A 15,879-nucleotide genomic window follows, 5' to 3' on the forward strand; every position below is an offset into this window, starting at 1 on the left:
CAAAAAACAAAGCTAAGGGTTGTTCCCACCCCTAATTTTAAAAAACGGGTGCCTATTTTTTAAATTCAAAAAATGGGCGCCCGTTTCGCTTTGTATCGTCAAAAGCGAAATGGGCACCCGTTTCATTCAATAACGGGCACCATTTTTTGAAAAGATCCGTTGGGCCAAAATCTAGCCCACAAGCACAAATCCCAATGATTGAATGATTTTTCAATCATTGCCTGACAGGTACAATCTGCAAAGAGAATGCTTTGATTGATCATTCTCTTTGTTTGTCTTATTGTCGATTTGGTAAGGAGAATGATTCGAATTCAAATTTTGGTGTAGCCATGGGACCAAATCAACGCAGGAAGAGGCAAAGGAAGGTTCTGACAACTGAGGAGATTGCAGCAAATAGGGAGAAGGAGGCAATGCATCAACGAGAGAGAAGATCAAGAATGAGACAAGGAGCTTCAAGTTCCACAATCGTTTTAGAAGAGGAGAACATCAATGAGACCATAAATGCTGACGAAGGAAACACAATAGAACTATTTAATTCAGGTGCATCTCCTAATCAATTATTGGATACATTTATTTCTTCACAGCCCTATGTTTTATCTCATGAAGAAATTGGTGGTTTAGTAGAAGCAGGTTACTTATTAAATGAAATTCTAATTGAAAATCAAACCCCAACTGAAATTAGAAGTCAAGTTGAAAGTGAAATTGAAATCCAAATTGAAACCCCAAATGAAACTAGATCTCAACTTGAAACTAAAATTGAAACCAAATTTGAAACTCCAAATGAAATTGAAAATCCACCTGCAACTAAAACCAATAATGTGTATGTAGACATGGAAACACCAATTGAAAATGAAACATGTTTGAATGATAATCAAATGAATGAAAATTTTGAAATTAAAAGTGATGTACTAGACAACCTTCCTGGCTTGGTTTCATGGAGACAAATTAGGACACATGCAAATAGATTGTTTAGACATTTTTTTTATAATAAGAAATTTGGGTTTCAATGTCAATTAATGGTACAACTAATTAAAATGACTAAAATGCGACGAAAAGTAATGAAGAAGTTAGGCTTTTATGTCAAACCCAAGAAGAAGGAGGAGTCTTTAAAACAAGTTGTATCGACTATTGCTAGCGCCTTTGATACAATTGGAAAGAAAAGTCGTTCTAAAGATAAAAATGTGGCACGACAAGCAATAACAATAGCTTTAGTAAGCCAAACAACTTCTAATAAAAGAATGATGAGTAACATAAGTGGATATCTTAATATTCATCGCAAAACTTTGTCAAGAGCTGTAAAAAGAAGAGTTAATTTTGAAAGTGATCCGGCAAACAAATTGTGGACTTTTAGTGGTAGACTACCAAGGTCTGATATGAAACTTACTGGTGAAGTCAAAAATTTGATCGAAAAATTCTGGCATGATAATATGAGAGTATCACCTAATGTTAGAGATGTTCTTAAATTAAGAGCTGGGTCAAAAATTCATGATCCACATCCAAAACACCTATTGGACATGACTCAAACTAAATTTTATAAAAAAAATTTGGATGATAAGGTGTTGACTATTAGCATTTGTCAAAGGTCTTTTGAAAAGTGTAAACCTTGGTATGTTCGAATTAACAAGGAAAGAGTCACATGTTGTTGCAAAACTCATGTTCAATTTCGCTACCATTATGATGTATTTCAATATATACGTGTTACCATGCATAGTAATGGAATGTTCCAAGAATGTGGTATAAATATACCACCTGAAACTATAAAGGAGTTTATTTCAAGTTTGTTTTGCAACCCACTAAATGAACAAAATTTTCTTTTCAATGCATGTGTTTCTCGTGTATGTGATATATGTGGCAATCTTGCATTGTTGGATGAATGTTTGCAGGAAAATATTTCAAATGATTTTGGACAACAAATAATTGATGTTAAAAGATTAAAAACTATTGAGTATCCACTGAAGGATGAAAGGTTGGAAAACGATGCGATCTAATCACTGAAAAAGTTAGTGTTCATGCATTTATGAATGAATTCAAGAGTAACATCATACCTAAATATGTTAAACACACTCAAAATGCTAGATGGCTCGATGGTTAGTTTCGAATATGTAAGGATACATTTCCTGTTGGTAGTATACTTTTGGTTGTTGACTTTGTAGAGAACTACACACTTGCACCACAAGATGAGGTACAATCACAATACTACAATTCAGTGCAGGTATCGATTTTTGTCCATATTGTCTATAGGCATGCACCAGATAGTACACAAGAGGATCGCAAAATTTTGAGAGAGTACCATTTCTATATGAGTGATAATAAATTACACTCATCTGAGTTTGTCCAGTTTTGCTTCAAGACCTTTTTTCAGAATTGAGGGAGAGAGAAAATCAGATGACACAACATCTAATATGGTCTGATAATTGCATAGGGCAATTCAAGAATGCTAGATTGTTTTATTGGTTGAGTAGGATTCATAAGAAAACTAATATCGAACACATTTGGAGTTTTTTTGAGGCTGGACACGGGAAATGAGAACATGACGGTGTCGGTGCATGTGTTAAGAGAGCCCTTTGTAGAGAGCAACTCAAATTCGAGGAAAAGGCTAAATTTAAAAATGCAACTGCAATTGTGGATTAGTGTAGTCAAAATTTATCCACAGGATCAAGTTAGAACTCTACAATTAGACATTTCTTCTGGCTAGTTAAAGAGGATAATATGCTTCCAAGATATGATTGTGATACAATAAATGGGTCAACTAGATGGCATTCATTTAAGAGTTCTAATTCTAACACTTGGACTATATGGACTAGAGAGCTTGCATGTTTTTGTCAATTTTGTGTTGCAGGTGATGGGAAGAATGCGAGAATACGAAATGGGTCGAAGAATGGCAACACAAATCCTTAACACCTACTGAGACACAATATGAAGATGTTAGAAGAAATGAAGACCCTGATCATGCATTTGCATAAGAAGATTATGATCGTGTTTCAGACCTCATACAACCTAGCAATTTAATTCAATTTATTGTTTATAACTTTAAATTATATATTTTTATGTATTGTCATATAATTTATGATTACATATTTGAATTATAAATTCTAACAAGTTTTATTTCTACACATTGTACTTAAATTTGTTTTCTAGGACATGTGTATGATGTTGTTGCACCTGAGGATAATGATGAGCAGGTTGAGTATTGGCTAGCTAGATGTGTAGAACCTAAGAAAAAGTTGATATGTGATCAAGTAGATGATGATGGTTTTCACTATCCAGTTGGGTCTATTGTGGTAGTTGGTACATGGCTATGCAAATACTTAACAAGAAGGAATGGCTTACCAGCTTATGAAGACTATCAATCAGAAAAGAAGATTATACACTATTCTCATTTGGTGGTGGCAACAAAAATCAAATTAGAAAGATACAAAGGTAGACCTGCTAATAAGGTATTGTGGACACTTTCAGTAGAAGAGCATGAGGCAATCATAGACACATTGCAGAAGAGAGAGGATGCAGATGGTACATTAGGTTGAATCAAATTTATATGCATGTAAGTTTGTGTTACTTGTGTGAACTCTTTCATATTTAATCAATACACTAGTAAAGTAGTGTGGTCAACTTAAGAGGAAAGTCAATACTATGTTTGTAGCTTCCTAATAATTTGGTTAGCCTTAGTTCCATCAATCTATTGGATTCCTCTATAAAATTCATTTATAATTAATAATCATTTTATAATTTTCATATCAAATTTATATGCATGTAAGTTTGTGTTACTTGTGTGAACTCTTTTAAATATTTAATCATGATAATTGTTTTTCTTTGTCCCTTTAACATTGTATTTGTCTACATTTGATACAATTTTGGTTTCATAAACAACATTGTATTAGTTATCTTATTCTTAATGTTATTTTGTGCACATTGAATTATAAACTGTTGCACTATAAGATGATCAATCACAATGTTAAAATATAAAGTCATAAATAGATCACATAACAAGTCATAAATAAAAAGTCCTATATACAATCACATAACAATTTCTGACGACATAATAACAAGTCTTGAAATAATAATAATAAGGAAATGACATTAAAACAAGTCCAAATAACATAATAACAAAACAATGTATCACATATATAATCACTAAAGTGCGCCAAATCACATAACATGACTTGATATCATAATAGCAAGGAAATGACATAATAAAAAGTCCTATATATAATCACATGACACGACCTGATATCATAATAGCAAGGAAATCACATAACAACAAGTCCTATATATAATCACATAATAACAAGTCCCAGGATAACATAACAAGTGTCATCATAAAAAGTCCACAATACAATAACATGACATGATCTAAAATATACAATCTAAGAACTCGCGTGCATCTCATTTGCAGTCCTCTTCACTCCACATGAAGGTGGCTGAGATGAATCATCCTGTTGCACGTGGTCCTGAGATGCACCATCCTGTGTTTGTGCAGTATTAGTGTCTCCACCCTCCTGTGCAGTATCAGTGACTCCACCCTCCTGTGCAGTATCAATGTTTGCACCCTCCTGTACATTATTAAAAGATTTTACATGAGAAGAAGATTTAACATGAGAAGAATTTACTTGCATAATTCACTTATAAAGTAGTTAAATAATAAAAAATTTAAAATAAATTACCATACGACTGTGCTCTACAATGCCCTCACTGGTACGTGGAGGTCCACTATCATGAACAAGAAAAGTGGTCGTAGTCAAGTCCTGCAAAAAAAAACATTGTACATCAATTTTGACAATCCCTATAAAATCCAGGTACATAGTATAAACAAATTAGAAATTATTTTTGTAATCATCGTGCCTCAAATGATAATGTCAATGGTTGCATCTAGCTCAATCCCATAGCCGTACCAATATTGGTAGTGGTATGGACCTGAACAAATACATAAAGCATGAATCAAACTTGTATATATACATAAATTATAAAGTATATATATATATATAGACTACAAGATTATCACAAAAAAGCATACATGTGATGCAGGAAAAGTAACCGATGGTCGAAGGCATACATGTGATGCGCCATCAAACAATCCAGAAGCCTACAATTGCAAAAAATAATGAACATGAATCAAAGTTGTACATAAATTAGTAAGCATCTAAACACTTCAAATTAATGGATGAAAAACATACTAGTGGTATATGAGGCCGAGCCTCAGTGGTCCACGGGTCACGTGAAGAACTACCCACCTCAGTGCTACACAAAGCACCCTACAAAATTGAAAAAACATATCATATGTAAATCATTACATTAAAAGATTTATTATTTATTTTAAATGTACATATCAATACAATGTATCTAGATGAAAGTGCATACTGTAAATGGGGCACCAACATCTCTAGGTATTGAGGTAACATGTCGTCGGTTCCTCAATGATGTGGTATGATCCATCCTCTGTTCAGAAAAAATTGACTCATATTATGGTTCATATGTGTATATATAAGGAATTTAATATTGCACTTTAAATTATACAAATAAATTTGTACCTCTATAGGTTGATCATCGTCTGCCCACAGGAGATCAACATATGAAGAGATGGCATCAACATGTGCAACTTCCTCGACATCATCATAACCACCATGGGCAGCATCAGCATCATCAAAATCACCATCTCCTCCAGGGGCAGCCTCACTCTGTGGACCCCTACATACATCCCCACAGCTTGTGCAAACATGTGTTAAGCAGGGGGCAGCCCTCACCTCCCACAACTGTTGTACCAAATTGCCCAACAGGGCACTCAATGAACCTAGAGCAGAATCTACTGCTCAATGATGGACAGGTGCTGGAACAACTAGTGATGGAAGAGGAACCAATGGATCATCGCGCACACGATTTCTAACCCTGTCGCTCAATTTTGCTCCTGGCCTGTCCTAGGGCATGCCTCTCCCAACCCCCTGAAATGATCTAATATCAAAATAATTGGTCTTTTTGCCCAATTCAAATTCGGCCCATAATTTCTTCAAAAAATACATCAGGACCTCATGATTGGAGTGTGTCCCAAAAGTGGCTAGCAATGCCCGGGTGCCTACACCATCGAATAGAGATCTATGGCTTCTTCAGATCTATCTCTTCACCCATCTTAGCATTCACAAAATATTTTTTCAAATCCATTTTTGTTATTTTTAATTCATTAACTTGTTTGTATGTGAGGCCATCAGCGTAAAAGGCATGCAATCCCTCACGCCAACTACGATAGCTATCTAGCTCGCTATCTAATGCCTGCATAGACTATACAATGCCTTGCATACTATCTGCAAGGCATAACAACTGAGGAGGTGGATGAGGCTCATGCCTAATAGTATGAATATCTCTAACCAAAGCATCAATATTTGTCCTAATTGTTTGTCTTAACTGATCGGGTGGAGGTGGAGGTGGAGGGGGTGGAGGTGGAGGTGGCACTAGACCTAATAGCTCATCTATCTCAAACTCATCCATCATGTGAAAATAATCTGCATATATATACAAACATGAAAATTTACAATTACAAACTATTTAATTTACATTTCACCTTCCAAAAAAACTTATAAGTAAATACAATTTAGCAACTTAAATATAAAAAAAGGAAACTCACATATAGATCTATAATATTATTAATAGGTGGGTAATAATAAGCATCATTTAAGAAATATTATCCACTTAAATCAAAGTATAAGAAGAATTCTACAAAATAAAACATCATAATGCCCATGCAACTCAAACAATACTTTTTAACATCTAAAGATGAATTAGTATAAGTTCCATCAAAATCATAAAAATAATCATAAGTTAAAGTCATAAGTTATATCTATGAACTTGTCAATACATGTACTACTTTGTTGTGTTCTTTTCTAGAATCATTGGATGATTTAGTGATCACAACTAGTAGTACTACACTATGTTGAAGCTTGAATAAATGACCATTTTTTGTGATTTCACATTCTAGTCATTTACTTGTACATCTTGGCACTTGAAAATGACCGTCTTACATGAGATGAATTTGTTTGATATGTTTTATATGTATTGATTTTATTGATCTTTTAAGGTTTTATTTGAGGAGGTATCATAGGTTTCTCTATTCATCCTTTTGTGGTAAAATTAGAAAGGGATAACTATGATTCTTTTGTAAAATGGTATCTTAATAAGTTTTAGATGGTGTAATCATTTTCCTTTTATGTATGGAGTCATACCTAAACTAGAAACACTAGAAATTATATAATCTTGGTGTAACATCATTGACCATGTAGGAGTGATTTGATCTAGTATCAAGATCATGATTCTATGTGTATTGCATTGGATATTGATTTCCCCCACACACTTTGGAATAGACTTTAGGAGATCCATGGAGACCCTCATATCTCTCCATTCCTAGAGGATCCTATTGAAGATTGTTTCATTCCCTTTGTAGATGAAGATCACATACCCTTCAATGGTGATACTTAAGAGGAAATTTATTATATCATATTAAATAATTTATTTACTTAAGATCAACTTTTATTTACATATTAAATAATTTTCAAAATATATTTTAATTATGTACATCAATTATATCAATTAGAATAAACATTTGGTAATGAAATACAAGCAATTATCATAAAAAAATTAGAATCGATTCATTCTAAATGCAAAATGATACATACACATATAAATATATAATCAATTTTTTAATTTAATATATACTTGGCAAAATAAATTTATATAGACGTGTAAATTTTTAAGTAATTTAGTGGGGTTTATAATGAAACCTATCCAAGAAAATTTGTCATATATTAGAATACATAACTCATCTACCCTATATAGACACCACCCTCAACTCTCCCTTCTTGTTGGTTCTTATTTTACTATTTCAATTAATGCTTTCACATAATATAATACATTCACTTCCAACACACACTCTACTAATATTGCTACAATAAGATTGCAATACCTCAAACTCTTGATGTACACCTTCTATTTATACTTTCTTGCTTCTCATTTGAGGCAAGTAGGTCACTAAGTCCAATCCTTTCGAGAAATCAACAAACATTTCTTAGACAACCCTACCTTGATTCTCCCTTAACAATTTTCATGTCCATAATTAAAAGGAGTCTTAAGATCCATTTTCATAAGCCTACATCAATAATGAACATAATTAGGTTGAAGAAAAACCCCTCTTAGATAAAAAAAAATTTGTGATGTTACCTACCTCCATACTTGTCTCTTCTAGTGCAACTTTCACGAATCCTAGAGTTTATTTTGATTTGTACATAAAGATTTGGTTAAACCTTTTGTAAAATAAATTATTACAGGGCTTTTGATCCTTTCCTTTATCTATGTTTATTATACTTATCATCCAATCCAATGGAAAAATACACTCTCCTATAACCAAAAAAAACTAAATTTAACTCTAAAAGCTCCAATTAAAAACTAAATATATGTTCCATTTGATACAACACTGCTAGGAAAAACACTAATCACTAAGCACCATTTAATACCATAAGCACCAATAACACTCCTTCAAATGTTATAGCACCACCTTTATTACTAATCCATTAAATTAGCATTCTACAAAATGAACACTAATCTAATTAAATTAAAACCATTTATTTAAAACTTATATTTTCTCCTTAGTAGAATCCTTATCAAACCTCAATAATAGTTAAGGAACATTAATCCATGGTGTCCAACTCAATTGCTTAGGACATGAAAACATTAAAATTTATGACACTAAATATAGCCACCATTACGAATGCTTAAGGTGGTTGATAACATACATGTTACTCTAAATGTTTTCTTGAGCTAGGAATCATGGTATATTGCCACTATTGAATCTTAATCCAATGTTTAGGGTTTTAATTAAAGATTAAAATTAAAGATTATAATTTAGGGTTTAGGGTTTAGGGTTAATCAACCAAGATAGTCAAATTTCTCCTGGGACTTGTTTTTTTTTTTCTATTTAGGGTTTAGTGTTTGTTTTTCTGTTTAGGGTTTATTGTCTGTTTTTTGTGTCTAATGTTTATTGTTCGTTTACGTTTTTGTTTTTTGTTTTTTTCCTATGGTTTAAATACTATTCATGTTTTTTGTTTTTTTCCTACGGTTTTTACTATTCATGTTTTTTGCAATATTTGAAAACTAAAAACTATTTTAAACATGAAATAAAATAAAATAAAAGACGATTTTCAAACTTTAAAACATAATTATTAAAAAATAACAATAAAAAATAAAACTAAATACTTGGAAGGAGGTAAAAATGGTCTAGGGGGTCAGCTGGGGTGAAAAAAATGGGTACCCGTGCTCCTCAGAAACGTCTACCCATTTTTCAAACAGTGAAAATGATGGAAAATGGTTTTTAAAAAAATATATACATTTCAAAAACGGGAGCCCATTTATTTCAAATCGGGCGGAAATGATGGAAAATGGTTTTAAAAAATATATATACATTTCAAAAATGGGCGCCCGTTTAGCTTCGGGCACCCGTTGCTAAACAGGTGCCCGTTTCTTTATGGCTTGGGCACCCGAAGCTAAACGAGTGCCCGATTTGTAAAAATCGAGCACCCGTTTCTAGTGGGCTCATTTTCCAACCCGCGGACTTCTGCGGGATTGGGACCCAACTTTGTGCCTTTGCCCATAAACTGAAATAACCATTTATTTATTTAAAATTAGTAATCATATTTATTTTTTTAATTGAACTATGCAATGTCATTACAATTACTACAAATTAAGTTAATTTATTTTGACTATTATTGAAACTTACATTGAATTCAATGCATAATTGGATAATATCACTATATATAGAGAGATATATTTTTTGATATGTAATTGTAGTAATTTTTTTTTTTTTAAATGAAAAGTAAACTAGATGAGAACTATACAAATATTTGAATTTCATCATTACATTTTTTTCCTCACTTTGAAGTGCATAGGACTTCTAAAATAATTATATATCTTGAATTATACAGTACTCACAAACATAAATGTAAACTAAATATTTGGACAAAAAGAATACTCCTTATAAAGTATTGGACCACATTGAGTGTCATTTTGTGTGTTCAACTTTTGCAATATTTATTTGGGTACTATAATGAGTCTCCAAATAGGAACCTATAATTGTTTGCAATCTCAAAATGGGAATGTTAATAACAATAATATTTGCCACTGCAATTTATTACATCTATATGATCTAATAAATTAGAGCAAAGGAAAAAAAAAATACATGAAAGTAAATGTAATCTAAGAATAAACATTCAAACATATAAACCATTTTCATATAATTAAAAAATTAAACATCTATGATTATAAAGCATAGAAATTACATATGAACTAGTAATGTATCTCATCATCATGTAAGTTAAGGGTTTAAGGTTGTATGATTAAATCTTAATATTTAATTAAGGTTATAGTTAGAGATAGAATTAGAGTTCAATGTTCAATTGAGGTTAGGATTCAATAAACTTATATTTAATAGTATCATTAACTCTAACTGTTGTCACCAATCACATATGACAAATATGAAAAATGAAGAACAACAAGAAGTTGCAAGAAAAAAATATGCTAAAGCCTTAGAAAATAATTAATGTTAAAAGTATACTTGTGAATTCCATGCATTACCATTTGTAAAAATACTACCAAGTCTTTCACAAACTTTGAGAATTTAGCAGTCAAATCGACTTTATTCTATGTCATCTAAATATTTTAACAACTTTAAGTTTAAAAAAAGTTAATTTAAATTTAAATTTCATGCTTCTCATGTTTTGAACATGACACTTATTTTGGATCAAAGATATCTCTTAGTGTACTTTAAATATATTTTGGTAAAGATAGGTATACTAGTGTTATCTACTCAATTCTAAGAATTACTAACGTTAAAGAATATTTTTAGAAGGCTACCATTGTTAGGATATATATATATATATATATATATATATATATATATATATATATATATATATATATATATATATATATATATATATATATATATATATATATATATATATATATATATATTAATTCTTGAAAAATGATTTGTTTTATAATCATGTGAATATTTGAGGTCAGTAATCTTTTTACTTACAAATGTTTGTAGGATGATTATGCAAATTGTAATTCATTCTAGGATGAATTGTTAGGAATTGCATGCAAAAAATACCAATTATATGCAGATAAATATTAAATACAGGAATGAAAAACACAAAAATAATAACAGCGAAGAGACAATATTTAGCGTGGTTCACCCAATCCCGGGCTACATTCACCAAGCAAAGAGTCCAATATTATTATTCAGTAAATCAAAAATCGATTACAACCAGCAATCCCTTGCAACTCAACACCGCTGCAAAATGTTATATGAAATTCTCTACAAAAACCCCCTAACCCTTAGCCTTTTATCAAGACTTATGTCAATTACAAAATTATGGTTACAACATGTCAGCCAATAAAAAAATAACACTCGACACCTTTATAAAATAATAAGTCTTTTTGGCCTCTTGGGGCGCTCCCCCTCGACCCCACCTTGTATCGCAACAGGGAGCGCGCAAGGGGTGTTGCCCCTTGACCCCACCTTGGGGGTGTTGCCCCCAAACCGCTATTGAAAAATCTGGGGGGAAACCGCACCGATAGAAGTAGGGAAAATTTAACCTCTGAGCCTGATTAGGCTCCATATAACAACATGAATATTTTTTTTCTTGATGATCAGAAAAGAAATTGAATATAATTGATGGTTTTAAATACAAAACATCTATGAAAACAATAAAATTAATTTAGATAAAAAAAAATATATAATAAATAATGAGCATATAAATGAAGGATATATGAATGAGAGATAATGTGAAAATATGTATAAATCAGTAACTAATAGTATAAAAGCATAAGCCCAATAAAAAATAAGAAATGTGTCATTTATTATGTCGAGAGGCATCTACAATGACATCAAAATGTCTGTAAACAAAAATTCAATTTTGAAACAATTTGACATGCAAATGATAGGTAAATGCATGAAATATGTCATCTTTTGGTTTTTGTGGAGGTGTTATTTTATTACTCCAAATAAAATAGAACCCTTGCCACTTGTCTCCAAATATATGAAACCGTTACATACTTAAGCAACTCTATTATTATCCATATTTTTTAAACTCTTGTATACTAATAATATTGCTAATCGTTAGATTCCCTTCTATTATAAGATATCTCTCGGCAAAATCTACCTATATTTTTTAACTATAGATATACTAGTTAATATATAATTATATTAACAATTATGGAAGGAGGGTTATCTTCTTGAAATATGATTACACATTCCATGACTTATAGATGTTTTGATTTGGGGAAGGTCTCATAGAAGAGGTAAAAGAATATGTAAAGTGTTGCCTTATATTTTGTATTGAATACTTATTGAGGGTGGAAAGTGATGTTGGATTTGTCAAATTTTTCATAATGAAGTTGTAAATTTTTTATGGCATAAACTAATAATAGTCATGACAGATAAAATTGTTTATATTTTGAATCTAATAAATCTGTGATAGGAATTTCACATCTTAATACTATTTTTACAACTTCTAAATTTCTAACTTATATTTATTAGCCAAAAAATATTAAACTATTTTTTAAAATAGATACAAAAATAATGAAAATTAAAATTGATATAAAAATTTGACTACAATAAATATTTCCTTATCTACTTACAAGTGATGATTGATCATTTATGGTAACATTTTATTCTATATTAATTGCATTATCCTTAATTAAGTCAAGAGGCGTAACTCTAGGATGGCACAATGTTAAGTGTCATTTAAATAAAAAAACAAAAGATAAGGTTCTTGCGTTATGATCATTTGGTCATTTGAATTCCTTTCATTTGACATTTTAAAAAAAATGGGTTATCAAAAAATATTTAATTTATTATAATTTTTTAATACAAAATCCCCTATGTTTAAATTTATTTATTAGTTTTATCAATCATTCATGATAAATATGAAAAAAATATCTCATATTACAATCCAAATTTTTAAATTTATATTAAAAAATATTCAAGACAATCTTATTAAAAATATCTTAAAATTTAAAAATATAATTACATCCAGATAATGATAAGTTAAAGGCTAAACTCTAAATTAAAAAGAAACTTTCTATTATTATTATTATTTATTGTGACTAGACATGAGATAATTTAAAAATACATAAAAGACCAAAATCTAAATTAAAAAGCAACTTTCTATTATTTTAATTATTATTATATATATATAAGAAGCAACTTTTGATTATTATTATTTATTAAATAAAAAAAATTATATTTTTAAATCTATATTTAAAAGAAACTTCTAATTTAAAAAATTATGTGTTTAAATCTAGATTTAAAACAAATTTCATTTTTTTCATGCAAATCATTTCATTTTCTAAAATAAGCCTAAATTCTAATGAATATTAACCACATGAATTAATCTATGCTAAAGTAAAGATTTTTTAAATTTGATATCTCTCCACATGTCTACATAAATTTTATGTATAAAATATAGGTATGCTAGTTTTATAATATAAACATCATAAAATCATATATATTGATATCAAATGATGATTACTATTAATAATGAATGTCAAAATCTTAAAAATGTACCTTTTATAAATTTTTAGATTTGTATAAGAAAATTTTTAAAGAATCTTGTTAAAAATATTTTAAAAATTAAATTAACTAAGTTTCTAAATTCATATTAAAAACTACATATATTAATATTATTGACTATGCCTTTGAGAGGAAATTTTCTGTAAATTCGTTAATAAAAAAATGTTTTGTTTTGTTTTGTTTTATTTTATGCAATTATTTTGTAAACATATATAAAATATGAAAAAAAATGATTTTTTTATAAAAAGAAATTTTCTATAAATTCATTTATCTCATTAAAAGAAATTTAAAAAATTCTAATATGAAATGATTTGGATGTAGAAAAGGATGGGATAGAATAGAAAGTTAATTTTAAATCTAGATTTTAGTCTTTAACTTATTCTAAAATTATAATTAATCATTGTTGATTTATTTTTAAATTTAATTCAATTTATTTGTATTAAAATTACAATTTATAATAATTTTAGAATCACTTGTAAGCTTTAATAATATTGTAGTGATTTGATTAATAATTTTGAATCCACTAATATTTAATCCCACAAATATAATTGTACTTAAAAATAATTAACTTATTAAAAATTATTTATTTATTATTAATGCTAATTTTATAAATTAATATTAAAACATTAATAATTCTAATTATAACCCTTTTAATACTTAATTGGTTTAATTCTAGCCCAAGGTGCACACAAAAAGTTCCACAAGAAATGGAAGAACTAGTTGATAAAGAAAAAACACAATTATGTTTAAGTTATTAGACACAATACAATATGCAAAGATCTAATCTAAATAATATGAGAACATACCCTAACTAAATACATAATACATCATTCAAAATATGATAAATCTTACGGTTGGGTTGTGACTCAACTAATATTAATGTTGTTTGTAATCTATTAATTATATTTTTTAGGTACATATTTTATTAATATTTCAATTCTAATAAATTTAAAAAATAGTTTAATCTTTTATTTAATTATTCTTTAATTTAAAACATTTATTATTGATTATAAAGTTTATAAATTATTATTTCTATTAATATTTGAATTTTCATATATTTTGAATTTGTATTTAATTTTTTCTATTTTAATTTTTGATTTAGATTTAACTTTTTAAAAAAAAAATTATTTATGTCTTTTTATGAAATTGTGAATAATGATTAAAATTTATTAGAATAAAATTAGTAATTAATAATTATTTATTTTATTAAAATTTTAATTTATTGTAGAACAATCATATTTTGAATTTTAATTTTAATTGTATAATACATTTAATTTATCTCTCTCTCTCTCTCTCTCTCTCTCTCTCTCTCTCTCTCTCTCTCTCTCTCTCTCTCTCTCTCTCTCTCTCTCTCTCTCTCTCTCTCTCTCTCTCTCTCTCTCTCTCTCTCTATATATATATATATATATATATATATATATATATATATATCACTCCCTCTTTCTATGTCTCTTTATCTCTTCTATCATTCATCTATCTCTCTCTTTCTCACACATACACTTCTTGTTACTCCTCCCTACCCCTATCTCAAAATGTTTCACATTTTCACACACACTCCTTGTTTCTCCCTTCCTATCTCTATCTCCATCTCTCCCTTCTCTCTATTACCTTATTTATCTGTCAGTCTCCCTTTCTATCTATATCTCATTATATCTATCTCTTTTTAATCAACTCCATCTCTCCTACTCTCTATCTCTATATCATTCTACCTCTCTCTATATATCACTTCTAGTATATTCATCTTTCTATGTCTTCGTCTCCTTCCTCACATTGTCTCCATCTTTCTATCTCTATTTCTCCCTCTCCCTCTTTCTATCTCTATTTATCCTTCTCTTGAGCTTCCTCTCTCCTTCCATATCTCCCTTTCTATATATTTATCTCCCCTCCTGTCTCTCTCACCCTCAATCTTTTCCAAGTTATTTTATCTCCTAATCTCTCCTTTATATCCCCATCTCTTTGTCTCTTTATCCCTATTTCTCCCTCTCTCCCTCTCTTTCTATGAATCCCTCCTTTTATATTTGTCTACTTCTCTTTCCTCTCTATTTCTCTCTTTTCATCTCCCTCCCTCTATCTCTATTTCTCTCTCCTTCCATCTCTCCCTTTCTATATATTTCTCTCTCTCGCCCTCAATAGTTTCTAATTTATATTTATTTCTCTATCTCTCCATTCTATCCCTATCTCCCCTTGTCTTTATCCCTATTTCTCCCTCTTTCCCTCTCTTGCTATCACTCCCTCCTTTTATATCTCTCTACTTCTCCCTCCTCTATATT

Source organism: Cryptomeria japonica, chromosome 5 (genome assembly GCF_030272615.1).
Source record: "Cryptomeria japonica chromosome 5, Sugi_1.0, whole genome shotgun sequence".
Taxonomy (NCBI): Eukaryota; Viridiplantae; Streptophyta; class Pinopsida; order Cupressales; family Cupressaceae; genus Cryptomeria; species Cryptomeria japonica.